The 9,476-nt window shown below is 53.4% G+C and overlaps 1 protein-coding gene across 1 annotated transcript in view; it reads right to left on the bottom strand.

Moving 5' to 3' along the window:
• Nucleotides 1-9,476, bottom strand: part of CADPS (Ca++-dependent secretion activator) — a gene marked incomplete at its 5' end in the record, with an annotated part of 133,733 nt that overhangs the window by 3,819 nt on the left and 120,438 nt on the right. The window lies entirely within an intron of this gene.

The raw sequence follows: 9,476 nt of genomic DNA, 5'->3' as shown, positions 1-9,476 counted from the left end.
AGGCTCGTGCGGGACAAGGCTTGGCTGCGGGTGAGGAGGCTGGTGTCAGTACCTACGGACACCTGCGTGGGAAATGCTGGCGTTTCACCCTCACCGTTACGAAAGATGGAAAAGCGGCAAACAAATGAGTTTGTTTCAAGCTGCTGAATTCACAGGGTTCCCCCCCAGGCGCTGAATTTTTGCTGCCTGTGAAAAGGCCCTGGAGCAGCAGCCTCCCGCCCTGCGGCGCAGGAGGCTCCGGCGGGCTGTGGATCAGTGCCCCGCTCACGCAGGGCTGGCACTGCACGTCTGACACCACACAGGCACGCAGCGAGCCCTCGAGAGGAGGGAAAGCAGGGGCTGTGGTGGGGGAATCACAAAAACCTCCCCACGCCGCTCAGCGCGAGGGTCGACTACAAAGCGGTCTGCATACAGAAACCCATCACGCCTCGCGCTGCAGTCACACCCTTCCCTCGCACACGCACGCAGACCAAAACCGATGCTGCAGAGCAGCTGCAAGCCAGAACCAGTTCGACATAAAAATAACCCCCCAAAACACCGCAGCGGTTTATACACCATCCAGGTGAGTGCACTGCCCTCGAGTGCCGAGGAGCCACATGCATGAGCCGGCATAAAACTGCCCAAAGCAACCGATCGAGTCCAAGCTAAACCAGCCCAGCAGCACAAAACCCGCCGGCTCCAGAGCCACCGAACCGGGCAGGGGCTGCTCTCCTTCACCAGGAGCAGACAGCGGAGCTGGGTCACGCTGCATGGCGAAGGGTCTTTCCCTGCACTTCTATTCCTACACCACCTCTTAATAAAACGGAGGAAATAAAGGGATGGAAGAGTTGCCAAAGAAATGGCACGTGGTGATTCTGGCTCGATGCTGACACCTTGTACAACCTCTGGCCGAGATTACTGCTGGCCCTTCATCTCCAGGATGGAGATCTGGCAAGAGCTGAGAGCTGCAATGACCCTAATTCAGACAGACAAACGGCAGCCTTCACCGTAATGGAAATCAAGCTCAGGTACTTTGCTCCTGCGAGACCTTCCGCTCAGCTAAACCAAAGCTTCTGCCATGTTTCTGGTAAGGTTTCCAACACGCCAGGTCCTGGGGGACACAGGCTGCTCCAAGCCTAATCCGAACGGTACCCCTCTCCTCTCCAGCGCCGGCTGACGAGGGCTCAGCCAGGCGTCTTGCCCGGCTGCGTGAAAGCGGCTCTTTCTCAAGGCTAAGTCACTCCCGAGACTTTCTGCTTTATGAGAAAAAGACAAAGTCTTAATTCATTGATCTTGATACACAAAACCGTCACGTCACTTCATAGAGCACACACCAACTGCTGAATTTAAGCCCTGCATATTCATAAAAATAAGTGAGCCCATAAATTAAATGTTCCCTTTAGCTATCACTAGTGTTGATGTGCTATAAGATGCACAAGCCCTCTGATTCATGACTAACCTACCAAAGAAGATAACATTTGCATATGATTATATTATTAAAAAAACAACAACAAAGCCAAATGCTCCGAAAGGGAAACGTGATCATTTCAGACAAAAGAGCGCAGTGTGGTCCTGCCGGGCCGCCGGCCACCTCGCTCTCCCTGGGTGGCTCTGCCAGGCCCCGAAGGGCCGTGGGGTTCCCCGGGGCTCCCGCTCCAGCCTTGCAGCTCACCCCCATGAACAAGGCGTAGAGGGCACAGCCCAAATGCTGAACTTCGGGGCCTTACCAGGGGGCTGCAGCACGTTGCAGGAGCCCCAGGAGCGAAGCTGTGAGTTAGGCACACCGAAGTAACCAATATATTTTCTCAAACCTCCTCCCACCCGGTTGTAAAGAATGAGCAGACCTCAGTGATGCTCCCAGATCCACGGACCCCAACCCCACCCCTCGCTGCTGCACACAGACGTTACCGATGCCAGCTGGCATCCCTGCCCATCGCGCGGGGGACAATCTGCACTCAGTCTGGGGGCACGGGGTGATGGAGGGCTGGGGAGGGTGCATCCCGAGGAGGGTGCATCCCGGGGAGGTGCGTGGTGGATGCCACATCCCCCGGGACATCAGTGGGGACGGGACCTCGCTGCCTGCTGCACGGTGCGACCTGTCTGACAGCAGAGGAGACGCAAACAGATGCTCGTTAGATGGTATCAGAGCCTCGTAACAGCAAGTGGATACCGTACGCACGCGGCCAGGAATTTAATCCCTCTTCCCTGAGAGCTTTCCTGTTCCCCTTGTGTCTTTCACAGCCACCCTCATCGCTGGATGCTAGCCTGGGTAGATGAGCTGGGATGCTCCTGGACAGCACTAGAGGAGCTGAAGCTTGCCAAGGGGTGGGCTTCCACGGCTGCCCACCACCCAGCCACCTCGAGCGAGGAGCTTCCTCCTTCCCCCCTGCCTTTTCTTTTTTTTTGAATGCAAAAATATGATCAATAAGTTGCTGAAATAGCAAGTTTGCCTCTGAATACATAAATTGCAAAAATTGATATGAATAAATCTGCAAGTAACACACTGAGTGTGGCACATTATATCAAAAAGAAAAAAAAAAAAAAAAGCCCTGTGCTGGTCTCCTGCGCTTTTGGGGAGGTGGTGTCATTACACATACCCAGGAACATCTGCAAACCCCCGTCTTCGCTGGTGTGAGCTGAATGGAAGCCTGACCTCCTGTTCCTTGCCATGAACCTTGAGTTCACACTCATATTTTACATGTTACAGGAAGCCACAGCTCACCCCAGGGGTGCTGCAAACAGAATCTCGTAAGCCAGATGCAACACTGCTTCTTAAGGCACCTGAAGGAGCTGTATTCTTCATTCAAAAGCTTACATACTAGTAGCTTAAGGTCACTTCAGCTTTTGTAAAGAGTGGGACAAAACCAGGAATGCTTATAGGGCTGGGCTGTCAGCAGGGTAGCAGAGGGATTACAAGAAACCTGTGACTCTGCCTCTTTCTGCCTTTACTGGTAGTTTTTTTGTGTGTGAACAAGTGCCATACAACAGATTGAGGCTGGTATAAAGGCCTGGGACTGTGCAAGAGCACCCCGCTGAGCCTCAGCTGTGCTTGCAATTAGCAATAGGCATGAAATGATTATTGTTGTGGTGGCTGATGGCAATCTGAAGTGACAAGTTTTATGGGGGAAGTTGTAGTAGGGATGTTCAGCAAGTTTCTGCAAACCATTAATCGAAGGCTGCAGCACAGTTTAGTCAAAGCTATTTTATGTCATTCCAAAGGTCTCCCAAGGATGCTGAAAGAATATTTTTCTGCTCTCAGTGCCTCGGAATGGAGTTTTTCTAGGTCAGGGATTCTTTACTGCCCTATTTAGTGTCAAAAATACCCATTTGCCTCAAATTAGCAGAAAGCTTGTAGTTAAGGGCTGGAGATTAGGCATACAAAATTACTCAGCAGGTGACTGCTGGGTGGATTTGGGGGTTGAGAAGTCTTTAAAACTGACTACAAGACGTTATATACTTCTGACAAAAGAACATAGTAATCCTACCTGCTTGCTTTAACCACTGTTGTTTGTCTATTATTATGTGCTTTAATGCTCATAAGAGCAAAACTACTGGTGATACTACTCAATTACCATAGTAACTCTCCCCTATGACCTCTCATTTCAGTACTCGCTTTCCAACCAGAACCAATCCAAGCAGGGCAAATCTATTTAAAACTGTGACACGCACTGCACAAGGAGGCTGGAACGGCGGCTGGCTCCCTCTCTTTGTCCGGGACGCGGACTTGTTTTGAGATGCTGAAAGGCAGCTTTGAAATGAAGCCTTGAATTCAAGGTGTTTCAGAGGTGAGGGACGGGATGCCGGGCGCCCGCCTCTGCAGCATCCCCCAGCACGGAGCAAGGGGACCGCAGGGGTGGGGAGGGAGAGAGGAACGTGCTGACTACGAGCCTGATTTCCCAAACTGAACCTGTTCTGCGGCAACAGCCCTCGCTCAAAGTGACCTGATCAGACATCAAAAAAACCCCGAAATTAATAAATTACAGACTCTTTGTATGTGGTGTCGGCGTCCCCGTCCAATGGGCCAGAAGCTCAGCTGGTGGAAAGCACAGCGGGGCTGACAGAGCCATGTCCATGTCCATCCCGGGTGGCTCAAAGATCAAATTCCGTATTGGGTGTTGCCACACGCATCCCCTTGGTAGGTGCTGTCTCTGTGGGGAAGGCTGGGGTGCAGCTACAGCAGCTCCGGGCCCTGCTCTGCGGGAACCAGCTCTGCGCACACAGCTGCCGGCGCTGCCCGAAGGCTTCCTCGGGGCACGGCAGCAGGGGATCTGCTCCGAGGGACTGCGGTGCTGTGTTTGCTCACGGCGTGCCCTCTGTGCGCAGGCGATGCTGTCTGCAGGCCCGCGGTGCAAAGGCCAGGACACTCGGCAGCAGTCACGGCAGGACCACTTCTGTCCCTCTGGTCTTCTGCGCCCAGCAAGGTGTTCCTCTCCACCGTCCCTCAACGCTTCCTTCGCCGTGGATCCCGGACGGTCACTGCAATTACAAAACGTGGTGCAGACAGCAAGCACGAAGCACAGAGCCTCATGGCCAACACAGTTTCCCACTCTCTTCTTTAAAAAAATAATGTTCCCATCAAGCGTGCAGGTACACGGCAGCCTGCGTGATCCCGGTCTGAGATCCTCCTCCGAAGGCCAGCCCAGCGGGATGCTGGATGCGGCTGAGAGTGGTGGTGGGACGAGTGAGGTCTCGGCCGGGTGCCAGATCTGAGTCCTGGCTACTTCTCAGGCCGTTCTGGAAACTCGGATGCTGTTTGCTGCAGGAAGCGATGTGCCATGCCCCGGGCTGACCCACGGCCAGGAGAGTGGGGAAAGAGCAGGGACAGGGCCCTGGTGACACAAGTCTGTCTGAAACTCTTGAGCTAACGGTGGTGGCGGCGGAGGACTTGGCAGAGCCGGGGCGGGCGACGAGCCGCGGTCCCTCAGGGGCACGTGTAGCGCCAGTCCCACGTCAGTGAGGAAACGGGGACGGACCATCAGCCACACGAAGAAGGAAGAGGCACCTTTCCCCTGCAAACATACGTTTTCTGGACAGCACGTGGAGACTTGCCAGGCAGCAACCCCCATCCCACGCGTTACCGGCTTTCTTCCCACTCCTCCACAAAACCCATCCTCTGTGCCGGGCATCGCTCCACGGTGCCCTGCTTACAGGCTTCGCTGCTGTTCACCGGGACCAGAAGAGCCACAGAATCAATCCCAGAATGGTTTGGGTGGGAAGGGACCTTAAAGCCCACCCAGTCCCACCCCCTGCCATGGGCAGGGACATCTTCCACTAGACCAGGTTGCTCCAAGCCTCATCCAGCCTGGCCTTGGACACTTCCAGGGATGGGGCATCCACAGCTTCTCTGGGCAACCTGTCCCAGTGCCTCCCCACCCTCTCTGGGAAGAATTCCTTCCTGATGTCCCATCTAAATCTCCCTCTTTCGGTTTAAACCCGTTACCCCTTGCCCACCCGACGGCAGCTCAGCATTTTGAGCTACGAAACCTCCCCCGGCGCCGTTGGCCAAACCTGCAGCGGGGTCAGGGCTCAGCCCCGCAGGCAAAGAGCATCTGGCCACGTCCCGGCCGTGGCCACGGGGGCATCAAGAATAAACCAGTGGCTCTCGCCATTTACACCTGCCGAGGATTTGGTCCGTTCCCCCGGGCCTGGCAGGGGCCAAGGCTCAGGGGACAGGGTGTCACGGTTCTGGGAGTGTCTGGCTCTGCCAGCAGCAGCGAAGTCGGTGCGGCGTCGCCCGCGCTACAAAAATGAAGTTTGGCGGCTGTGGATCTAAGAGCAGAGAGCTAACCAGAAAATAAGCAATGAGTTAATATCACAGGCATTGATCAGCTAGTCTTACAATTAATGCTTCCAATAAAAAAAAAAGCGTTCCCCCTTTTTATTCAACAGAATAAGAAATTAAACACTTGTGGGCTCATTCTAAAGAATGAATGAAATTGAATAAGCTACCTAGCACTTGAGATTCCCAGCGAGTGCTTGAATAGAGCAAACCTCCTGAGTTGAATGGATTGCCTTTTGGGACCAATTTGTCTCTTTTCACTCTTTATTCCTCCTTTTTTGCTGACAGATGTACAAAGGCGGAACTGCGCTGTGCAGCTTAGCTACATGCACCCACAGCAGCTGTCACTTTTGTCGAGCAAGTTAATCAAGCAAATGCCACCATATCCCACTTTCTATAAGGAACAACATGTTATAGACAGTAGTCTTGGGAGACGGGGAGGGAGGGAGAGAGACTTTATTTTAACTTTGAGTAGCTGTTTTTTTTTTTTCTTCCCCCCTCTGTGTGTAAGGAAAAAAAAAAGGGGGAAAAAAAAAAAACCAGCCAAAGCCGGTAGCACAAGCTGAGTCTTTTGTTTTCCCAAAGACCAAATATTTAATATGATTTTAGCTCTAATTTGTACTAGAGGGAGAGCTGTCCGGTTTTAATTAAATTTAAGGGACTTAAGGGACACGGTTAAAAAAGAAATGGAAGCTTTTTGTTTGCGTTAACGCTTGTTGATAATAATATATTGATTGTCAATTGCTAAGCCCAAAAGATTAGTGTAGTAAATACCATTATCTGAATGCCACAAGTGAAGTGCTAGCTTCCCGTCCCTGCTTCTCCCTTTGTGAGGCAGCTTGAATCACTGGTTGTTATTTATACATTTTCTTTGATAAAACCAACTTGTGTGGCTGATTTTTTTTTTTTTTTTAAAACCCTGCCTCATTAAGTGCATAATAGCATTTACGTGTGGGGCTTTCTGCTTTTTAGCCTTTCAAGCTTAAGCTGATATTCCTCTCTCACAATCATGTTTCAAAACTTGGGATGTTCACAAACAATTGGATACACACCAATATTGTATATATCAGATGCTCTCTTGCGATTGCCACTGGAAAACAACAGAACGTTACCCACAAGGAGTAAATAAATAGTTGTCCTGCTACGCTGCCGCACACCAGAGCCCAAGGCTGCCCGGTCATTAGGTAGCTTTTCTAGCGCACATAATTCTTGAAGTGCGTATACTCTCGTTAGGGATGCAAAAATTGGTCTTTCAGGGCAGCTCTACAGAGCTCACCGCAGCAAAGCACCGAGAGGGCTCCCGCCAGCCCTTGGTTTGCTCCTGGGAAGGTAATTCCGCCCCCCCAGCCAAAGTTCACCCACTTTTGAAAGAATCTTTCGGAAAATAAATCCAGGTTTTGGTAACAGAGTGTGGTTTGCCGACTTAACTTTTCTGTGGTACGTTCAGAAAGGGGCGCACGAAGTGTCCGGGACACAGGAACCCCTCGCCAAGCTCCGGACACTGCGCCTCGCCCCTGCGAGCGAATCCCCCGTCAGCTGTGCCAGGCAGGGCTCTGCCTCCCCGGGGGCACCGAGCCCCTCGCGTTCTGAATTAAACCCCTCCGACAACCGCTACACTGAATTCCAGAGATCTCGTAAAGCGCTAACAACGTAATCAAAGCCCCCTGAAACCTCAGGGTCATCTTTTTCTTGTTAAATACAACTGATGACTCTATTTTATCAAAGCCTCGTGAATCTGCCTGGAGTCCCCCAGGCCACGCTCGCCCCGAGCTGCCACTGCAACAAACGGCTGCGCTGGTTTTCCCCGGGATTTCTGGTCCTGCTCTAACACGATCGCTGCGAGTACAGGCAGCGTATTCTTCAACATCCACCCCGGCGCTGTGATTTCTGGATGCCTTTTACTCTGTTTTACATTCCTTAACTACGACACCTCATTCACACGGACGACGCAGCTCTACGAGGAAGTTACAAAGTCAAAGGGGCTCGGTATTAAAATTATTTGTATTATTATTTAATAAAGCCACGGTCCCAGCGTTGCATAATAGGGTTAAGCTGCTAGCCAGAGCGACTCATCATCTGTCTGGGATGCAAATGGCATCACCGAATTACATTATCTTCCCTCCCCCCTCCCCCCCAGCTTTCCCTTCCCAAAAATAAACCACAAAAACCCCACTCTGACTCGCGTAAGAGCTGTGCCTTCGACCAGGGAAGAGAATCGAGAGTGAAAGCTGCACGGCAGACCCGGGCGCGTGGAAGTGCCGCACGCTTTTTGCAGTACATATGGTACCTGCGATCACCCACTGTTTGGGGAGCTCAGCAACAGGGTGTGCTCGGGCTGGCGCTTCACCCTTCGCTGGCTCCAGGTCGGACCCGAGGGGGCTCGGCAGGTCGGCACCGCGGGTGTTAACGGGGGGGAGGCGCGGGACTCCTCCCGGGTACGTTCTCCGAGCGTGCCGGGGGGGTTGCACGAACTCCCCGCTCGCCAAAGGGCCACGACTCAGCTCGTGCAACCCCGCTGCACACCTCTCTATTCCTTTTTGGGGAGGAAAAGGGGGGTCGATATCTTTCATGCCAGCGGGCCCAAGGTCCCCAGCCAGTACAGATGCCCAAGACGACCGTCTCTCACGCTCTCTGCTCTCCAAAATCCATTCACACCTACAGGCACTTGTGCAGCTGCAACCCCACAGGCTGCGGTGGGTGGGGGGCTGTTCACTACCCCCGTCAGTGGCTCTGCGGGCAACCCGTGAGCTCTTACCACACAAGCAAAGGTCTCTCAGGTACGCGGCCAGAAAGGGACCTGCAGATGCTACTGCACCTTCACCTGAGAGGAACAACTCCACTGCTGGGGGTACAACAGCTTGCACCTACTCAGGCATTCCCAAGCTGTGTCTGCCCCGCGCGCCAGACATCAAAACCTCTGCACGGGCAAAAGCCACACGCTCACACCCCTGGCTCTGGGGCCAGTGTCTCCCTCAGCTTTCTCCCTGGGGAGGGTCTCACTGCAAGAGCTTCTGGCTCGCCTCCTCCGGCAGCCGGGGATACCCCTGATCCGGGCATGCCAGGGTTTGCTGAGAGCCCAGCCACGTGCTGCTACGTTGCTCTGAGGGGGGAAAATCCCTCGAGCTGTGTGCTGGTCAGGGCTGGAGGGAGGGCGACAGGCAGCGACAACTGCGACAGAGACCGGCGTGCAAACACCCAGTTATCTACGGCGGGGTGCTGGGGGGGACACGCAGCGGCCGATGCTCACGGTGATCCGTGAAGGGAGGTCAGTGACACTGGTCCCGAGAGCATCTCCAACATCATCCACATCTCATCCACAACATCCTCAAACCCGGGACACCCTGTGCCTAAACCATCAGGTTTGCAGGCTCAGAGCCTCGGCGGGTGCCCCCTTTCCCCTTTAAGATGGAACAGACCCAATTCTTGGGAACCACACTATAAATCTGCAGAAGATGCTGCTTTCCGGGTAGACCTGGCTACACGCATCCAAGAAGACCCTGCCTGTGCAGGGTGCGCTGGCAGGCAGCACCCCACGTACCCCCGCAGTGGGCTGAGCTCTTCACAGGGCCCCTGTGCTCAGCCCTCTCGCCCTTCGTGTAGCCACAGCTCAGCAAAGTCATCAGCGCTTCCTGGGAACTGCCACAGAAAACCTAAAAAACCTGCTGCTTTGCAGGATTTTGCAGACCTTGGTTTTCCTAAAATGAAATTCTTCATGAAA

Source organism: Eurypyga helias, unplaced genomic scaffold, assembly GCF_000690775.1.
Source record: "Eurypyga helias isolate BGI_N326 unplaced genomic scaffold, ASM69077v1 scaffold6122, whole genome shotgun sequence".
Classification (NCBI taxonomy): Eukaryota; Metazoa; Chordata; class Aves; order Eurypygiformes; family Eurypygidae; genus Eurypyga; species Eurypyga helias.
This window is presented reverse-complemented; position numbering and strand designations above follow the sequence as displayed.